Raw genomic sequence first — 17,899 nt, 5'->3', positions numbered from 1 at the left:
CGAATGTTGAAATACACTTTACAGCTAGAATAACTAAACTAGTATAGTGCTAAGCATGAAGACATAATGTCAATAGCATTAAAAACTCTGCAAATAAACCCTAGCACATTTGGAAATTGTGTATAGGATAAACGTGGCATTGCAAATTCATGTAAAAAAATGAATATTTCAATAAAAGACATTAGGGCAACTAAGTTACCCTTCAGAAAACAAATAAAAACATTTAAGTGCTTTTATCCAACTTTTTTTGGAAGCACTTTACTATAATTATTCCCCGACACTTTACTTCTTGATTGTTGTCTTATCAGTCCAATATAATACATTATCAATAAATCAAATATTTAAATATAGAATATGAAGAGTGTGCATAATATTACTAAAAGAAATCATGGAAATATTTTAAAATAATCTCACATAGAAGCTATTGTTTATCATAAACAGAAAAACAAAAACAAAACCACATTAAAAAATAATGACAAAACTCTAGAGGAAAAATATCAAAACACAAACTGGGAAAAATATTGACAACTAATATGCTAGGCAATGTGCAAGTCTCCAAACTTCAAAACAAAAAAATCCCTTGAAAGAAAAAGAAGCAAATTATGTAAACTGATAATTCACAAAAATAGAAATATGAGTAATTCTTAAACAAGAAAAACTTTCAATCATAATAAGAGAAATAAAAGTAAGACCTTTTTTCCCTAATAGATTGATAAAGACTCAAAAACCTGGTAATACTTACGATATTGAGGATGATGTAAGAAAAGGGGGATTATTACACATTGCTGGTGAGAATGTAATGTGTATGACAGCATGACATAAAGGACAATTTGAAAGCATCTATCAAAATTACAAATGTACCCAGTTTTAACTTCAGGAATATTTGCACACAGACATGAAAGGTAGGCACAAGGCTATATGTTGTAACATTGTTTATAATAGCAAAGTTAGCAAATCCAATGTTTCTCTAGTGTGTAAACATCCTAAAATGAAAATGGGTTGCTTTTAAAATCAGAAAAAAAAATGCAATAACTGTTATGAGATACACAAACCAATCTCCCCTCAAAAACACACATACAAATGTTAATAAGGCAGACTGTTCGAGAATCATGGTGGAAGAACAGTCTGGCAGCTACATTTTGGGACGGTAAGCAGGCCTAGTCCTCCTGGTGAAACAGAAATGAAAATGGTTTTCAATGGAAAAAACTGCGTAAGATATATAGCACGTTACAGAACAGTCAACTATCAACCTAGACATTCAATGCATAAAGTAACATAGGTCCATTTATTTCTTAGAGCCACAAGCTTTTTCAATAGCCTTTGAAAATGTGTACTGAAAAAATATAAATAAGTGATGTGTCATTTAACGATGGGATCATGTTCTGAGAAATGCATCATTAGGCAATTTCATCAACGTATAAAAATCATGAAGTGTATTTACACAGCCTCAATGATATAGCCTACTACACATCTAGGCTATACGATACACGCTATTGCTCGTCTGCTACAAAGCTGCACAGCAAGTTACTTTGCAGAATACTGTGGGCAACTATAACTCGAGGGTAACGATTTATGTACCTAAACATGTCCAAACATAGAAAAGGTACAGTAAAAATATGGTATAAAAGATAAAAATGGTACACCTTGATAGGGCACTTATGAATGGAGCTTGCAAGACTGGAAATTGCTCTGGGTGAGGCAGTAAGTGAGTGCTGGGTGAGTGTGAAGGCCTAGGACATTACTGTACACTACTGTAGACTTTATAAACACTGTACACTTAGGCTAGGCTAAACTTACTAAAAATGTCTTTCTTCAATAATAAATTAACCTTAGCTTCTTTTAACATTTTACTGTGTAAGTTTACTTTTTTAACTTTATTGACTCCTTCGTGATAACATTTAGCTCAAAACACAAACATTGTACAGCTGTCCCAAAATATTTTTATATCCTTATTCTATATGTTTTTTTCTCTATTTTAAAAAGTTTTAATTTTTTTCTAATTTTTTAAACTAGTTCAAATCTAAAATGCAAAAACACACATTGGCCTAGACCTACAAAGAGTTAGGATCATCAATATTACTATCTTCCGTCTCCACATCTTGTCCCACTGGAAGATCTTCAGAAGCAGTAACACACATAGAGCTGTCATCTCCTGTGAGAACAATTCCTTTTCTTCTGGAATATCCTAGGGAATGACCTGCCTGAGGCTGTTCTACAGTTAAATTAAAAAAAAAAAAAGGAACACAAGCTAAAATATTGAATAAAAAGCATAGTAGAGTGAATATATAAACCAGTAATATAGTCATTTGTTATTAAGTATAATGAACTGCATATAATCGTATGTGATAGATTTTTTATGACTGACAATGCAGTTGTTTACACCAGCATCACCAGAAAAAGGTGAGTAATGCATTGCACTATGACATTATGACAGCTACAATGTCATGACAGCCTTAACTTCACCACAGCTACGATGTCACTAGGCAATAGGTATTTTTCAGCTCCACTTTAAACTCATGCGACCACTGTCACATATGCAGCCTACCCTTAATCGAAACATCATTATGCAGCACATGAATGTATATTGACACTAAAATTATGAATTACAAGTAAATGTGTGTACGGTTTTACATATGGATTAGTCAACAGTTTAATCCACTTCATAAATACAGCAACATTTAATTGAGATATGTTCATCTTAACATGTTAACTTCAGTGCAGGATTCAGTTTCCAAAAGAAAGTGTGCCTAAAGATCTTTAAGAGACTCTCAGAGTTACTTCAATAAAAATGTAGTAGTTTAAGAAATACAGCTGCTTTAAAAATAACAAAAGGTGGAAACACCCAAGTGTACATCAACAGATGAATGGATAAACAAAATGTAGTATGAACACACACAGACACACACACACACACACACACACACACACACACACAGGAATAAGGTTCAGCCATAAGAAGGTATGAAGTAATATATACATTACAACATGGATAAACCCTGAAAACTGTATGCTAAGTGAAATAAGCCAGATGCAAATGGACAAATAGTGTATGATTCTATTTATATGAAATATCTAGAATAGACAAATTCATAGTGACTAAAAGCACATTACATTGCCAGAGTCTGTTGGGGAGATAGGAATGGGGAGATACTGCTTAAGGGGTTTAGAGTTTCTCTTTAGGATATTAAAAAATGTTGGAAATGGGTAGTGGTGATGGTTCAACAACACTGTGAATGTAACTAATGCCACTGAATTGTACAGTTAAAATAGCTAAAATTAAAAATTTTACATTATATAGATATTTTTCTACATTAAAAAATAAAAATAAGGATAAGATAGCACTTTTGGAAAACTAATAGCAATTAAATATCCCTGAGAGGTTTTTTTGTAACATTCTGCTTTGTGTGTTCCCACACTGCCTTATGCTGTTTGTTGCCACATTTCAGAAATATCAAAGCTCAGGATAAGGTATGGGGAATAATAATAATTAACCATAGAACAAATTTACAAATGAAGAAAGATACAAAAGGTCAGAACTTCTCAATCTAAACACTAAGGTTGAAATAACTGAAATCATTGTAAACATTGAAGACATGGAAGTCAACATAGATATTTATGGAATCTTAAATGCCTAGAACTTAAATCTCGAAAACAGTACACTCTAGAGGTTCATTACTATGTTTCATAGATCAAAGCAGTCTGCCAACTACAAGCAAAATAGTTTCAAAAAATTTGTGGGTTAATTTGTACATTCTTTATCAGCATCAAATTATCAAGGAAAGTTAAAAGGTATATAGGTTACGTCTGTATTCTATGGAATTTGACATCATGTGAAATAATTATGCTGCCTCATAGGTAGCACTTTAAAAGTAAAAAAAAAAATTATGCATGTACTAGCATTATGTCTTGTACTGGGAATAATTTAAATCATCTGTAATGTTATAAGTGATCTAATATATACTTCTATACAAAATGCAAACGTATAATATATATATTTCAGAAAATCACTCTCAGTAAAATTAGATGACATAATTGGCATTCTGTATTAGGTGAAGTGTGCAGGCTGACTATAGTCACAGAAGCCAGTTTACTTATTTTTAAGGAAGGTTGGACTTTTGCCAAAGAAAAGTATCTATTATTCACTATCAGACATGGTGGTCATGCATCAAAGCATAACTTGGTCCATTAACCTTGGGTAGAGTAACAGTATGGAGTATTTTGTGACAGCATAAACATACCTTGATGCCTTATTAGTATTCACAGTTTCTCTCAAGTGTGTGGTGTTAAGGCACACTGAAGATGGTCAGTCCTTACTATTCAAAACCTAGATCATTGGCAGCTTTCATTTCACTTGTCTTCTGGGAAAACTCTGCGTGTCACAGTTGGAAGAAGTGATAATGTGCTTAAATTTCCTTCTGTAGCTTATCCCAAGACCTGATAATTTTGAATGGCATTTGGCCCAATCATAGAAATTTTATTCCAGATTAATTTTGCCTTTCCTGGAACTTTTTTTTTTTAATTTCAAAATCTGCACCAAATAAATCTCAAGATCATGCCATGAAATCAAAGTCCCCAGACCGTGTTTTTGAATCAGGTTCTTTGTGCATTTAGTCCCTTTTCAAAACATCAACTCATTATAATTTTTATGTTTTATTTTGGGAATATTTTCTCATTTTAACTCCTTTGAGCCTCTGTGATTTTATAAATAGTGTCCTTATTATGGTCTGCTTCTGGCTTTTCTCACAGAGACTTTGCTGAGACTCCCAGAGTAGAGCAGCCTATTTTTGTGCTCTCTTGAGGAGACTTGTTCCCTAGCCCTCCCTCACTGTGAATTTGTTCTGGGCTGTGGGCTGCCTGATGTTTTGATGTCTCTGTCCATTAACTAACTCTTGCCTTTCAACCACAGAGCTTCAGTTTCCTGTTTACTGCCCTCATTGTTACAGCTCTCTGCTTAGTGCTTCAGTCCGCTTGTCAATAGCATCTTTGGTAACTTCCCGTGTCATCTCTGGCCCCTCCTTCTCCACAGATTGCTTCTCACCAATTTGGCTTTCCAAAGACAGCCTGTCAGCAGCTCAAAGTCCCCTAGATTGAGCTCATTTTAATTATTATTAAGAGGCAGTAAGGCTGACACAAGTAGGTGACCACCTACACTGTGTTACTGAAAAGGCACAAGGAATTAGTCCTGTCCAGGCTGCCAGAGATTCCACACGAGAGATTCATTTCCTGATTATCGAAATTTTTAATATTTTAGGGCATCCTGATCAAAATGCAAATAATATCTTCTGTCAATTATCAGGCTTTTCTACACAACTACTGTTGTGCCTATCATGTTATATATTCCATAGTACACTGTATTGCTTATTGCAATTGATTTTATGTTTCTGTGCCCTCATAAGACTGAAATCCATTTGCATAATAATGGTGTGTCAATACTTACATCTTAGTATCTAAGGTAGTACATGGTAATGGTGGGTCTTAATATATGGTTGTTGAATTAAAAAATACAAAATATAGGTGGAGAGGTGAAAAACTTATACCATTAACTTTTAATGCATTTATTTTAACTGTAATACTAATGAGTATCCATTAGGGAACAGAGACAATTGATGCAACAGTAAACCCAGATAACAAAGGATTCAACACAACCTGAGGACATTCTCTCAGTGGTGAAAGGTCCAAAGGAAGGCAATTGCTGATATTGATTTAGAAGTTTAAGGATGTCAGGGCTAAAGTCTCAGTGATTTCTGACCTTTCCCTCAAGGTTGCAAGGTGACTGCTCTAGTTCCAGTCATCGTGTCTACTTTCCAGGAATGAGAAAGGAAGGAGGGGCCTGAAGGAAGATGAGGCAAAAATCTATATCAATAAGGCAGGACTTTCCCAGAAATTCCATCGGATTTTTGTTCATATCTCACTGGATAGAATTATGGCAGATTATCTTTCATACCAATAACGAGAATTAGAAAACAGGGGACTTGTATATTTGTTTTTGCCTGCAACAATAATAGGATTCAGCAGGTAGGAAAGAGAGGATATTATATTAAATAAGCCACAAGAACTCTCTGTCATGAGGGATAGTTGGGTGCACTGAGGAGTACATGAGTGCTGAGAGAGTCAAGGTAAATAGAAGAAAGCACACATGAAGTCAACTAATGGCTGCTTTCCCATCCTGCCCACTAATGGCTGATAGCAGGCATTTGATCTATCAGCTTTAAAGCCTGACTGAAGGCATGGGCTTCATGGGACTTCTAATACAACATCTTCATATTTTTCATTCAGCCTCTTCATGAACTTCATAAATAATGATTTTCCTGAACACTTTCAATGTACCTCGTATTGTGATACAATAATACCTACTTCAAGTTGTCCACTGTAAACAGAACTTTGCAGTAACAGAAGTGGTCATAGGGACTTTAGTGGCCCCCTGAAGAGGTACCTAATTCAGCCTGGGTGTATGCTTGTGCAGTGGGAAGTTAGTCTGGGAAGGATTACAGTAAAAAATAAAAGTAGAGCTGAGTTTTGAAAAAAAAATTAAAGGACTCATTAAATGAAGAAGTACAGAAGGCTGTTACTGATATAGGGAGTTGGTGCATAAAGACAAAGGGAGGCAAAGAAAGCAAAAAGCATTCTAGGATCTGTAATTTTGTCAGTACAGCAAAGCACAACATTCAAGGAGTGAGGACAATGGCAGGCAGTGAGACAAACTAGAAGAGAGGTAAGCAAGAACCAGAAGATGGTTTTGAGCAATGAGACACTGAATTATTTTAACCTGATATTAGTTCTATGCCTCAGAAAAATTAGCCTGCTCTTAATTGATTAGAGAGGGATAAAAATAGAGAGGCGGAATCCAGTTAGGAAACTATTCTAATTGCTCGAAGTATCAGGGCCTAAACTAAAACAATATCAGAGGTTCCACAGACAGTAAACAAGTCAAAGATCCCACTTACCAAATGTGCTCTGTGTGTGTGTGTGTGTGTGTGTGTGTGTGTGTAAGAGGGGCTGGCAGGAGATGCCACTGCAGGGCAGAAATGAAGGCAAAATACTAAGAAAACTTCCATTTCTTCACTCATTCATTGGTTCTGTTAAACTGATTTTCGTAAGGTTTGAGGTAATGTGCTATCTTAGTAATGTGTCCAGAATTGGTTGGTCTTTGGTCTCACTGACTTCAAGAATGACGCCACGGACCCTCGCAGTGAGTGTTAACAGCTCTTAAGGCGGTGCGTCTGGAGTTGTTCGTTCCTTCTGACGTTTGGACGTGTTCGGAGTTCCTACCTTCTGGTGGGTTCCTGGTCTCGCTGGCTCAGGAGTGAAGCTGTAGACCTTCGTGGTGAGTGTTACAGCTCTTAAGGCGGCGCATCTGGAGTTGTTGGTTCTCCCGGTGGGCTCCTGGTCTCACTGGCTTCAGGAGTGAAGCTGCAGACCTTCGCGGTGAGTGTTACAGCTCATAAAGGCAGTGTGGACCCAAAGAGTGAGCAGTAGCAAGATTTATTGCAAAGAGCGAAAGAACAAAGCTCCCACAGTGTGGAACGAAACCCGACGAGTTGCCACTGCTGGCTCAGGCAGCCTGCTTTTATTCTCTTCTCTGGCCCCACCCACATCCTGCTGACTGGTAGAGCGCAGTGGTCTGTTTTGACAGGGCGCTGATTGGTGCATTTACAATCCCTGAGCTAGACACAAAGGTTCTCCAAGGCCCCACCAGAGTAGCTAGATACAGAGTGTCGATGGTGCATTCACAAACCCTGAGCTAGACACAGGGTGCTGATTGGTGTGTTTACAAACCGTGAGCTAGATACAGAGTGCTGATTGGTGTATTTACAATCCCTGAGCTAGACATAAAGATTCTCCACGTACCCACCAGACTCAGGAGCCCAGCTGGCTTCAGGCAGTGGATCCCGCACCCGGGCTGCAGGTGGAGCTGCCTGCCAGTCCCGCACCCTGTGCCTGCACTCCTCAGCCCTTGGCTGGTCGATAGGACTGCGCCGTGGAGCAGGGGGTGGCGCTGGTCGAGGAGGCTCGGGCCGCACAGGAGCCCACGGAGCGGGTGAGAGGCTCAGACATGGCGGGCTGTAGGTCCTGAGCCCTGCCTCGCGGGAAGGCAGCTAAGGTCCGGTGAGAAATTGAGCGCAGCGCCGGTGGGCTGGCACTGCTGGGGGACCCAGTACACCCTCCGCAGCCGCTGGCCCGGGTGCTAAGCCCCTCACTGCCCAGAGCCAGCAGGGCTGGCCGGCTGCTCCCAGTGCTGGGCCCCTCAAGCCCACACCCACCCGGAACTCCAGCTCCTGCTAGTGCCTCTCCCTCCACACCTCCCTGTAAGCTGAGGAAGCAGGCTCCAGCCTTGGCCAGCCCAGAAAGGGTCTCCCACAGTGCAGCGGTGGGCTGAAGGGCTCCTCAAGTGCCGCCAAAGTGGGAGCCCAGGCTGAGGAGGTGCCAAGAGCGAGCGAGGGCTGTGAGGACTGCCAGCAGGCTGTCACCTCTCTGTAAGACATAATAATATGCATACATACTCCTAATAATGCCTATACATCTGACCCAAGCAGGACATGACACAACCTAAACAAGAAAACAGTCACTCAGCCATTGGGGAGCCTAACAATGTGCTCTGAATTGTGGTTGACCAGCCTAATTCTTAGAGCAAATCTCAAGGAACAAGGAAATAATATGCAACACCAGATTTTATTAAGCAAAGAACAGGCCTGTTCACTCTGTGTTTCTGTGATGAGCTACTTAGTAGCCTTCAAAACTACTTACTAATGAAATGAGAAACTTATTACATTGGCCTCTGTAGCAATTACAGAAAATCTGGTATATAAAAATCCAAAAATAATTCTTAACCCATAAAGAAAATGATACAAGCTTCAGGAAGCCAATGCAAGCAATTAGACACTTAAATTGAATGGCAATGCACATAAAACTTATACTATGCTCCCAGGTCCAAGAAACAAAAAACACAAAATAAATGGTGGGTTAGAAGGATGCAACAGTTTCTAAAATTAACATTCCATTACCCCGATTTTATATTATTCATAAAGGAGCCTTCAAGTTCACTAACCTAATACCCCTATTTGTTGTCACTGCTATTATCAGCTCAATCATGCTAATAACAAGCAATGTCTTAATACACCACCTGGTCTGAAAAAACTTCATAGAAGAATAAATGCCCAAAGCAATTCTGGCAAGAGCATCCATACAAAATGATTTTCAGACAAGAGCATCCATACAAAATGATGCCTCTATGCTTTTTCTGAAGGTTGCTTCCCTCTATGTGCAGTGGGAGATTATTTGACAGTGATGACTAATAAATTAACGAATCAGTAGAAATGAATAAGCATGATTAAATTAAATGCATAGCACAGTGGTTATGAGCTCACTTTAAGTCAGAAGGACCTGAATTAGAATCTTGGCTTGCCCATTTATGAGGCTTCTTAGCATCACTAAGCCTCATCAATAATATAGAAATAATAGTACCACATTCACAGACTTGTGAAAAATAAGGGGTGTCGTAAGGTACCCATATCTGGCATATAATAAGTTTTAAGCACATATTAATGTAAAGAATGTATTAAGGACATGCTCTGAAGTAGTGATTTGCATTCCTCTTTTATAGAAAAGACTGAGGCTCCGAGAGAGTCATCAACTTGTCCACAGTCATGATTTTCACAAGTAAATATGAAAGCTGGGATTCAAACACAGGTCTACTAAGGCAGATTCATTGCTCTGATTCTTTTCATCTATGTTTTTAAAAACATTCTTTCAACCAGCCAGGAATTACTGTAAATATTGTACTGAGCTTATGGTTTCAGAATCAAAGGAGAGAGGAACATAGAGAAAAAAAAAAAAAAAAAAAAAAGCAGTCTACTGCAAACAGTTCACAATTGTAGTTCTGCAAATTATTAAATTTCAAACAACTTATACGAGAAATGGTTAAAACAATCAAGATAATTTAGTCTGAAGAAGAGACAATAAGGGAAAATAATTGCAATTATCAAATTTACAGAAATGTGATTTCGAATATTATGTGTACTTTTACTTTGCAAGAATGGTTTATATTCCTAAAGGATTAAAAATCAAATACAAGAAAAAAAAGTTACAAAACAGGTACTTTACTGCCAATTTTGGCTGCAAATCTATGGGGTTATTCCCTGGTGGCAGGTAATAAATAAGAGTCCTATTTATGATATATGGGTGAATTATTTTGCTTATATTTGCAAGTTATGTCACCAGAGAGGAGTTGCTGGCTTGTAAGGAAATATCAACATTTGGGTTATTTAGTTTTTATACAATAGATATTTTAAAAGCAAAATATATTGTCTGAATTCTCATGTTAAATTATTATAATGTCCATGAGCTTACCAAAAAGAAATTGTTCACAGCAATTTGCCACTTAACAAAGTTATTACCACCAAATAACTTGATTATCCTATAAAATTTTATCGCAATATATAATTTCACACTTAATAAATAATATATTATTGGCCATTAGCTTTACTGAGGAAGTTTAGGAATTAAATATTCCCAAATTCGGCTTTCAAGCTGACCACTGACTCCAGACACGGTCATGGATAAAGACAAGAAAAATATTAAACACAAATTTCTAGACAGTTACACACCATACTGACCAAGTCAACCCAGCAAAAAAAGCCCATCACCATCTAATAGCAAAATGAAATTTTTAAAACATCTGAAAGTCACAGAAGCATATAAATATACAACCACACCAGGGGGCGCTCTTAACACTGAAATGATGGATGGCCTATTTTAAGACACGTGGTGGTCTCAGCTGGCCAAATGAAAGATTTTCTAAGCATGTAGTACTTGGCGCAAGTGCTTATCTTTTGAAAATGTTTGCTGGCAATACACACATTTTCTTTTGTATCCAACTGTTCGCGTAGTTAAGACTATCAAGTTAGTCTATCAAGTAAAACATTTACCGCTGATAAAAAATATTTTATTTTTGAAACATTTGTCTACTTAAACTGACATCTGTCTCTTTGTGTAGTTGAGCTGATTCTCAATAATAAACATCGTGCTTAAAAGTACATACAATTTTTAAAACTGAATTCAGTGTGAATTTTATTTTTTACAAAATTTTCTACCAGAACTTTTACTTTGTGAAAGTGTAATCTAGGTAGTGTGGGTCTTTTCCACATTTTCTCATTACCTGTTAGAAATCTGAAGCCCAAATGCTCTCCTCAGAAAGTTTCAGATTCTGCTTCCTAAAAAAAATACAATTAGAAAATTGTCAGATTTCAAAGACAATGAAAAAGCCAAAGGTAAGTACAGACTATGTTACTCAGAGAAAATCACCATATACTACTCCATTAACAGTAAATATTGTCATACAAATGATATCTGATTAAAATAATTTTTAAGGAACAACTTAAAGTTGAAAAGGAAGCATCATAAAGCACATGACAAGGGTCTAGCTACCTGTTTTCCAGTAGTGGTAGAGAACGAGTCTTTAAACTTTTCTCAACCCATGTGGTTAACTCTCCTTTTTATACCAGCTACCTTCATGAGTCACCATTCACCTGTACCCAACCTTAAACAGAAAGTTCTGGCCAAGGTTTGCCTAATATGCATGGAGACTTCTCAGCAACTTCTTTCATGCAAGTTCAAGGAAACAGAAATGGACTTCTCTAATGTTTGAGCCCTAAATCAAATTAACCAGCATACTAATGCCTCGAATGTGGTTGAAAGGAATACATTTTTCATTCTATAACAATAGTGAGGATTTTAATTTAAAAAATCTAGAGAAAATGATACATTTATTTACTACTTTATAGTATATGTGAGTAACAGAAAGTCCTACCCAAAAAGCAGATATTAAGTTAGTTCTTAAGGATGCAGGGACACAGAAAAAAAGAGCACAGGATAAAAGAAAAACAGTCCTCAGAAGAAAAAACCCTGGAGGGGTATGCTGGGAGAGGAGTCAGATGACTACCGTTGCCTGTTTTACCTCCTTCTTAATGCTTGGAGTGAAACAAGAACTGAGATATTCACCAAGGTACGTGTAGCCATGTTTGGTGAGAGGCAACATTTGATGTAAAATAATCTGGCATATGGTTAAACTGCATGAGTTTCCATCAACAGCAAAGTCAGAGGCAGTGGTGTTGGGGTTCTTTGTGGTCAATCTGGCTAGAAGTAGGTTCTGAGCCAGTTGTTAGGAAATGGTAGACCTTACTTACCCCCATTAGGGCTGGAACAGTAACCAGAGGGCTACCAAGTAACCTAAATTTTAAATCAGACCCTAGTGCCAACTGAAGATACTAAACAAGAAATGGCAAGTTTCAAACGTTTTGAAGGTAAAATAGTTTTGTAAGTGCTTATGAATCCGGAATTAATTGAAGGTGCTGCAGATACCAAGATGAGAACAAGACTAACTGTGTTATTTGTTCATTCATTCAACAAATATTTAATGAGCATCTATTTATATACTACGAACATTTAAGGGCTGCAGACAGAGCAATGAACAAAAGAGACAGAGATCTCTGTCCTCATGAAACTCACATTCTAGTAGGAAACAGGGACCATAAACAATAAATATAATGAATAACCTATATAGAATGTTGTAAGATTATAAGTACAAGAAAAAAAGGACAGGGGAGAGCAGTATAAAGGACATTTGGAACACAGGAAGAAAAGAAAAAACAGATGCAACAGCAAAAAGGTGAATAGGGTAGGCCTCATCTGTAATGTTTCACATATGAAAGGCCATGAGGGAGGTGAGGGAGTCAGCCATACAGTCTTCTGGGGGAAGAGGGTTCCAGTAAAAGGAAACAGTGAGTTGAAAGGCTCTAAAGTGAGAGGGTGCCTGGGCTGCTCAGATAACAGAAAGTTAGCCACTATTCTGGAATGGAATGAAAAAGGGAACAGTGGTAGAAGAGGCTAGAGAGGTAACAAAAAAGCCAGATGGTGTAGCTTTTACTGGGAACAACATGGGAAGCATTTTTACAAAGTGGAGAGAAATGGTCAGAGGCTGAATATATTTTGAAAATAGATGGGACAGGATTTTCTGATAAGCTAGATGTGGGTATGAAGAATGCGGAGTCAAGGATGATACAAAGGTTTTTATCTGAGTAACTGAGCTGGCATTTGGTGAGGCTAGAAGAGTGTGGGAAAAAACAGGTGACTGGTGGGAAATAATTATTCTGGGTTTAGGTATGTGAAATGTGAGATGTCCACTAATCTATCCAAGAGGAACTATATATAAACTATGCAGTTGGCTATACTGGTGTGAAGTTTGAGGACGATCAAGTTTAACACCATAGATATAGCCGTGAGATGTAAGAAGAAATGAGTGCAGATACAGGGGAGAGCACAGAGAACGAGCCCTCAAGTGGACAGACTCAGATGCTCCATTATCCTCACCTTCTTGTGTTCACATCCTTGCATGATGCCCATCTCCCAGAATGTAGGCAGGATCTGTAACTGGTTTCTAACCAATAGAATATGTGACGGTGAGATGTATGTGAAGCAAACAGTCATGGAGGGGAAACAGTCTGGCAAGGAACTGAGGGAAGCCTCTAGAAACTTAGGGCAGCCTCCAGCTGCCAGCTTGCAAGGCCTTCAGCCTCCAGCCAATGAAACATAAGGCCCTCCCTCCTATAGCTCGAATAAAATAAATTCTGCAGAAAACTTGAGTAAGTTTAGAAAGAAATCCTTCTGAAGTCAAGCATTCGGATGATATCCCAGGCCCAAATGATACCCTGACTGCAGCCTTGCAGAAGACCCAGGTAAGCTGTGAGCAGACTTCTGACACAAAGAAACTATGAGATAAAAAAGAAAAAGTCTGTTATTTTAAACCACTACATTGGTAGTAATTTGTTATGCACCAATGAAAAAGTAATGTAATTCCTGGGTTACTCCTGCATTTGCAGGCAAGGGAGCTAAGAAAGCACCAACAAAAAGACCAAGGAAGAGAAAGGCCAGTGAGGTAAGAGGAAAACCAAGAGAAAAGCATTTCAGCAAGTGGTTTCTTGCCAGCTTTCTCAGAGAGGAATAGAGACAAAAATGCAAGGGAAAGTTGAATCTTCTAGAAGCTGACAGGTAATCAGCATTGAAAAGGACAGGAAAAGCCAGGTTCAGCCACTTCCACTCCAGCCTCAAGGTCCTCTATTTTACCCCTTCTTAGTGGAAGGTGGTAAGAGGCTGCGATGTTGCATGGAAATTGGTAGAAGGCAGAAAGTGTTTCTGTTCTTTCTGTTCTAGATGCTCATTCACTAACCACACTAGATTTTACATATAAAGATTTACAGCTGATTTTAGCATAGATGAATTTTTTGGGGAGTGGGAGTCCTCGTAACCTAGCCAAGCTGTTCACTGCTAAGTAAATGACATTCAGCCTTATTAGGCTCCTGAGAAGACCCAATTAGTGCCAGAGCTGTGCTAGTTCACTGTTTATGAGGCTTTGAAGGTTGGTATTTCAAAAGTCACTAACTAATACTAATCAAAGTAGACTCATTTTAATTACTAAATCACTAACATACTTATTTTTAAACTTTTCATTGTTGTAAGACATACTTGGATTGGCTTTTAATTTATTTTTCAAAAAAATCAATACAATCAAATCTAATGAGCATTTATTATGCGAAAGGCCCTGAATTAACCAGGTATAGCTCAGTGAAAAAAGCTGGCCCTATTGCTTTTTGTATACCTATAATTTGTATGCAAACTTATGCTATTTTTACCGTTGTACAAAAACTGTGTTACGCCCTAATGTGATTAGTATTCAGCTTTAATCTATATTTAGCTATAGGGAGCATACTATTTTCCTACAACGCTTTGAAAGCAATTTTTCCTCTATTCATTCACTCGATGAAGATTTACTGAGCACTTACTTAGTTACACAAAGTGGAAAGTAGGATTTAAAAAATAGAGTATTTAAAGTTGTGTAAGGCACATCCAAAATGTGTCCCTTTTATTTTATGTATTCAATACACTTTATCTATGTATGTGTATATGTCTACATACATAATATATATGGTGTGTGTTTGTGTGTATATGTGTATATATATTTATATATGCACAATCGTCCCTTGGATTCCACGGAGCATTGGTTCCAGCACCTCCCTTGGATACCAAAATCTTCAGATGCTCAATTCCCTTACATAAAATGGTGTCATATTTGCATATAACCTATTCACATGCTCCTGTATACTTTAAATCATCTTTAGATTACCCGTAATAGCCACTACAATGTAAATGCTACGTAGTGTTACGCCATTGTTAAAGGAATAATGACAAGAAAAAAAGTCTGTACATGTCAGTACAGTTGCAATTCTTTCCCCAAATATTTTAAATCCATAGTTATTTGAATACATGACTATAAAATCCATGGATATGGAGGGCTAACTATACACACACGACACACATACACACTTTATGTGGCTCTGCATCTGCTAGTAATACAACTCTGCCCCTTGCACCATCAGTTTCTCCCCAGGTTTTGCTCCATCATCAAGGCTAAAAGATTAAATCAACTGCTCCTATGTTTTGCTTTGTTTAGTTTAGCAGTGTTCACTTCTCTCAGTAATGTCTCTGACATTGTGAAACACAGAGAAATATAAGATTAGATCATGGCATGGAGGAGTTTTTAACTTACTTTATTACTAACAATTTTCTATTTTTTAAATGCCCTCCCCATTTGAATGTAGGCTCCTCCACAACAGAGGTTCCTGTGAATTTTTCACTGATGTAGCTTTTAATGGATCGTATATGCTCAATAAGCATTGACTGATTAGCAGCTTTCCAAAATGATTTGAGGTGGCTTGCATGAAAATGGAATAGAGACTCAGAGAAGAACATACGCTGTTAGATAAGCATGTATAAACTACAGCTAAATAAGGTATTACATAATGTTTAATAAAGCTTTTACTTAACAATTTAATGAACTGGAGACAATGAATATTTTTTTACTATACTTTAAGTTTTAGGGCACATGTGCACAACGTGCAGGTTAGTTACATATGTATACACGTGCCATGTTGGTGTGCCGCACCCAGTAACTCGTCATTTAACATTAGGTATATCTCCAAATGCTATCCCTCCCCCCTCCCCCCACCCCACAACAGGCCCTGGTGTGTGATGTTCCCCTTCTATTTTAAAAATATGTTCATATAACTACCATACTTGAAAATTAAGTCTAGCCCTGTGCTTTCTCACAGCGATCATAAAAAGAGAAACATAGATTGTGTAATTGTATTTCCAACTAAAAGATTTTTTTTATCAACAACAAAAATTTTCCTGAGTGGTAAATTCTAGTAAGAATTTATTACAAGGATGATTATACTAAAGCAAAAATAAGAGCATGTGTCTTCCTTAATGGTCTTAGGGAAGATAGATAAATTGATTTAAAAATGAGATACTGGATTGAATAAGATACAAGCCTCCTCCTAGGATTTACACTTTGATTCTGTTAACTGTCACTCTTTGTGTTATTGACGCCTCAGTAATTAATCATTAGGACAAGCTGGTGAGCATTTTCAAGACCGAGGGGGAAAAGCAGACTGCTAAATGAACAAAAATGTCTTGTACTTTCAAAGTGCACAATGTATTCAAATAATATAGATATCTCACATAAAAAATCTCAATATACCTCAGTATTAATATCTATTTTCCACTTCCTAAAAGTGTAAGACTTCATTTTAATATAAAGTGCCACATGAAGTTACATGAGTGAACACATTGTTAGCCTGTAAAGTACTGAAAAAAAATAAATTACTAACACTGTAAAGAAGTAAAATTACTTACCACAGTATTACATAAGTGACAGCAAACTGTTATTCTTCACTACTGTATATAGGTCAAACATATTGCCTGCCAATACTGTGCTCGGCTACTTAACCCACTGCCCCTGTTAAGTGCAATCATTAGGTGGTCAGGCTTTGTACTATGTGTCCAAGTACCAAAAGGGCCAGAATTGACAAGATTACCATTGTAATCTAAGGACAAGGAATCCATTAAGTTTGCTTGTGACATTCAATGAGGACTGGGTTCAACTTAAAAAACTGATGTTGCCAGTTTATTTCCTTCTCTTTGGATGTGAACTAAGAAATACCAAGAACACGAAGCAGTGACAGCCTGTGACAGAGGCATAAAGAAAGAGGTAATGCAAGTTACTGGGGAACAACGTCTTAGAGAGCAGTAGAGCTGCTATTATAGATCTTTTGGCCCATGACAGGATCCAAGAAGGTAGGTGACTTCCGAGAGGACTGGTTTTGCAGTTAGATATTAATCCACTTGTAACAAGAAAACATCTTTGTCTTGAGATAACTTGTGCAAGTATTATTTGAGAGGAACCAGAAAAGAAAAAGAAATTGTATGTCTAAGGTAAGCAAAACTAGTTTTAAAGTATTCTTAGATATTTATGAATTTCAGTTTCTCTTACTCCAGATAATAAAACTAATTTCAAATCAGACATGAAAGAAGGAAAATGAACTCAATGAATTTTAATAGTATTTTAAACATTTTATTTTGAAGTAATTCAGACATAGATAAAAGCTGCAAAATTAGTAAGCATTCTGTTATATCCTTCACTCATTTCCCTAATATTAGCAACTTACATAACAAAAGTACAGGAAATTAACAGTGATACAATATTATTAACCAAACTCTAGACTTTGATAGTCACCCATTTTTCCACTAATGGCCCTTTTCTGTTCCAAAAGATCCTATTCAGGATCTCACACTGCATTTAGCTGTTTTTTCTACTTAGTCTCCTCCAAAATGTAATAGTTCCTCAGTCTTCCCTTTTCTTTAATGACCTAGATACTTCTGAAGAATGTTATTTTGTAAAATGTCCTTCAATTTATGTTTGTCTAATGATCTATCAAATTAGAATGAGGTTATGCATTTTTTGATAAGAATACTACAAAAAACGGTTTTGTGACTTTCTTAGTGCATC

General features: G+C 37.2%; 1 protein-coding gene across 13 annotated transcripts in view; it reads right to left on the bottom strand.

The window, feature by feature from the left end:
* LOC116456710 (cytochrome c oxidase subunit 7B2, mitochondrial) overlaps positions 1-17,899 on the bottom strand; it is a 174,105-nt gene that overhangs the window by 98,553 nt on the left and 57,653 nt on the right. For all 13 annotated transcript variants that reach the window (XM_058430184.1, XM_058430193.1, XM_032135499.2 and 10 more), the window contains one exon: positions 11,156-11,210. The gene's annotated coding sequence lies outside the window, so the exon portion shown is untranslated. The remainder of the gene's footprint in view (positions 1-11,155; positions 11,211-17,899) is intronic.

Source organism: Hylobates moloch, unplaced genomic scaffold (genome assembly GCF_009828535.3).
Source record: "Hylobates moloch isolate HMO894 unplaced genomic scaffold, HMol_V3 SCAFFOLD_17, whole genome shotgun sequence".
Taxonomy (NCBI): Eukaryota; Metazoa; Chordata; class Mammalia; order Primates; family Hylobatidae; genus Hylobates; species Hylobates moloch.
Note: the sequence above shows the minus strand (reverse complement) of the source record. Positions and strands in the feature narration are given on the sequence as shown.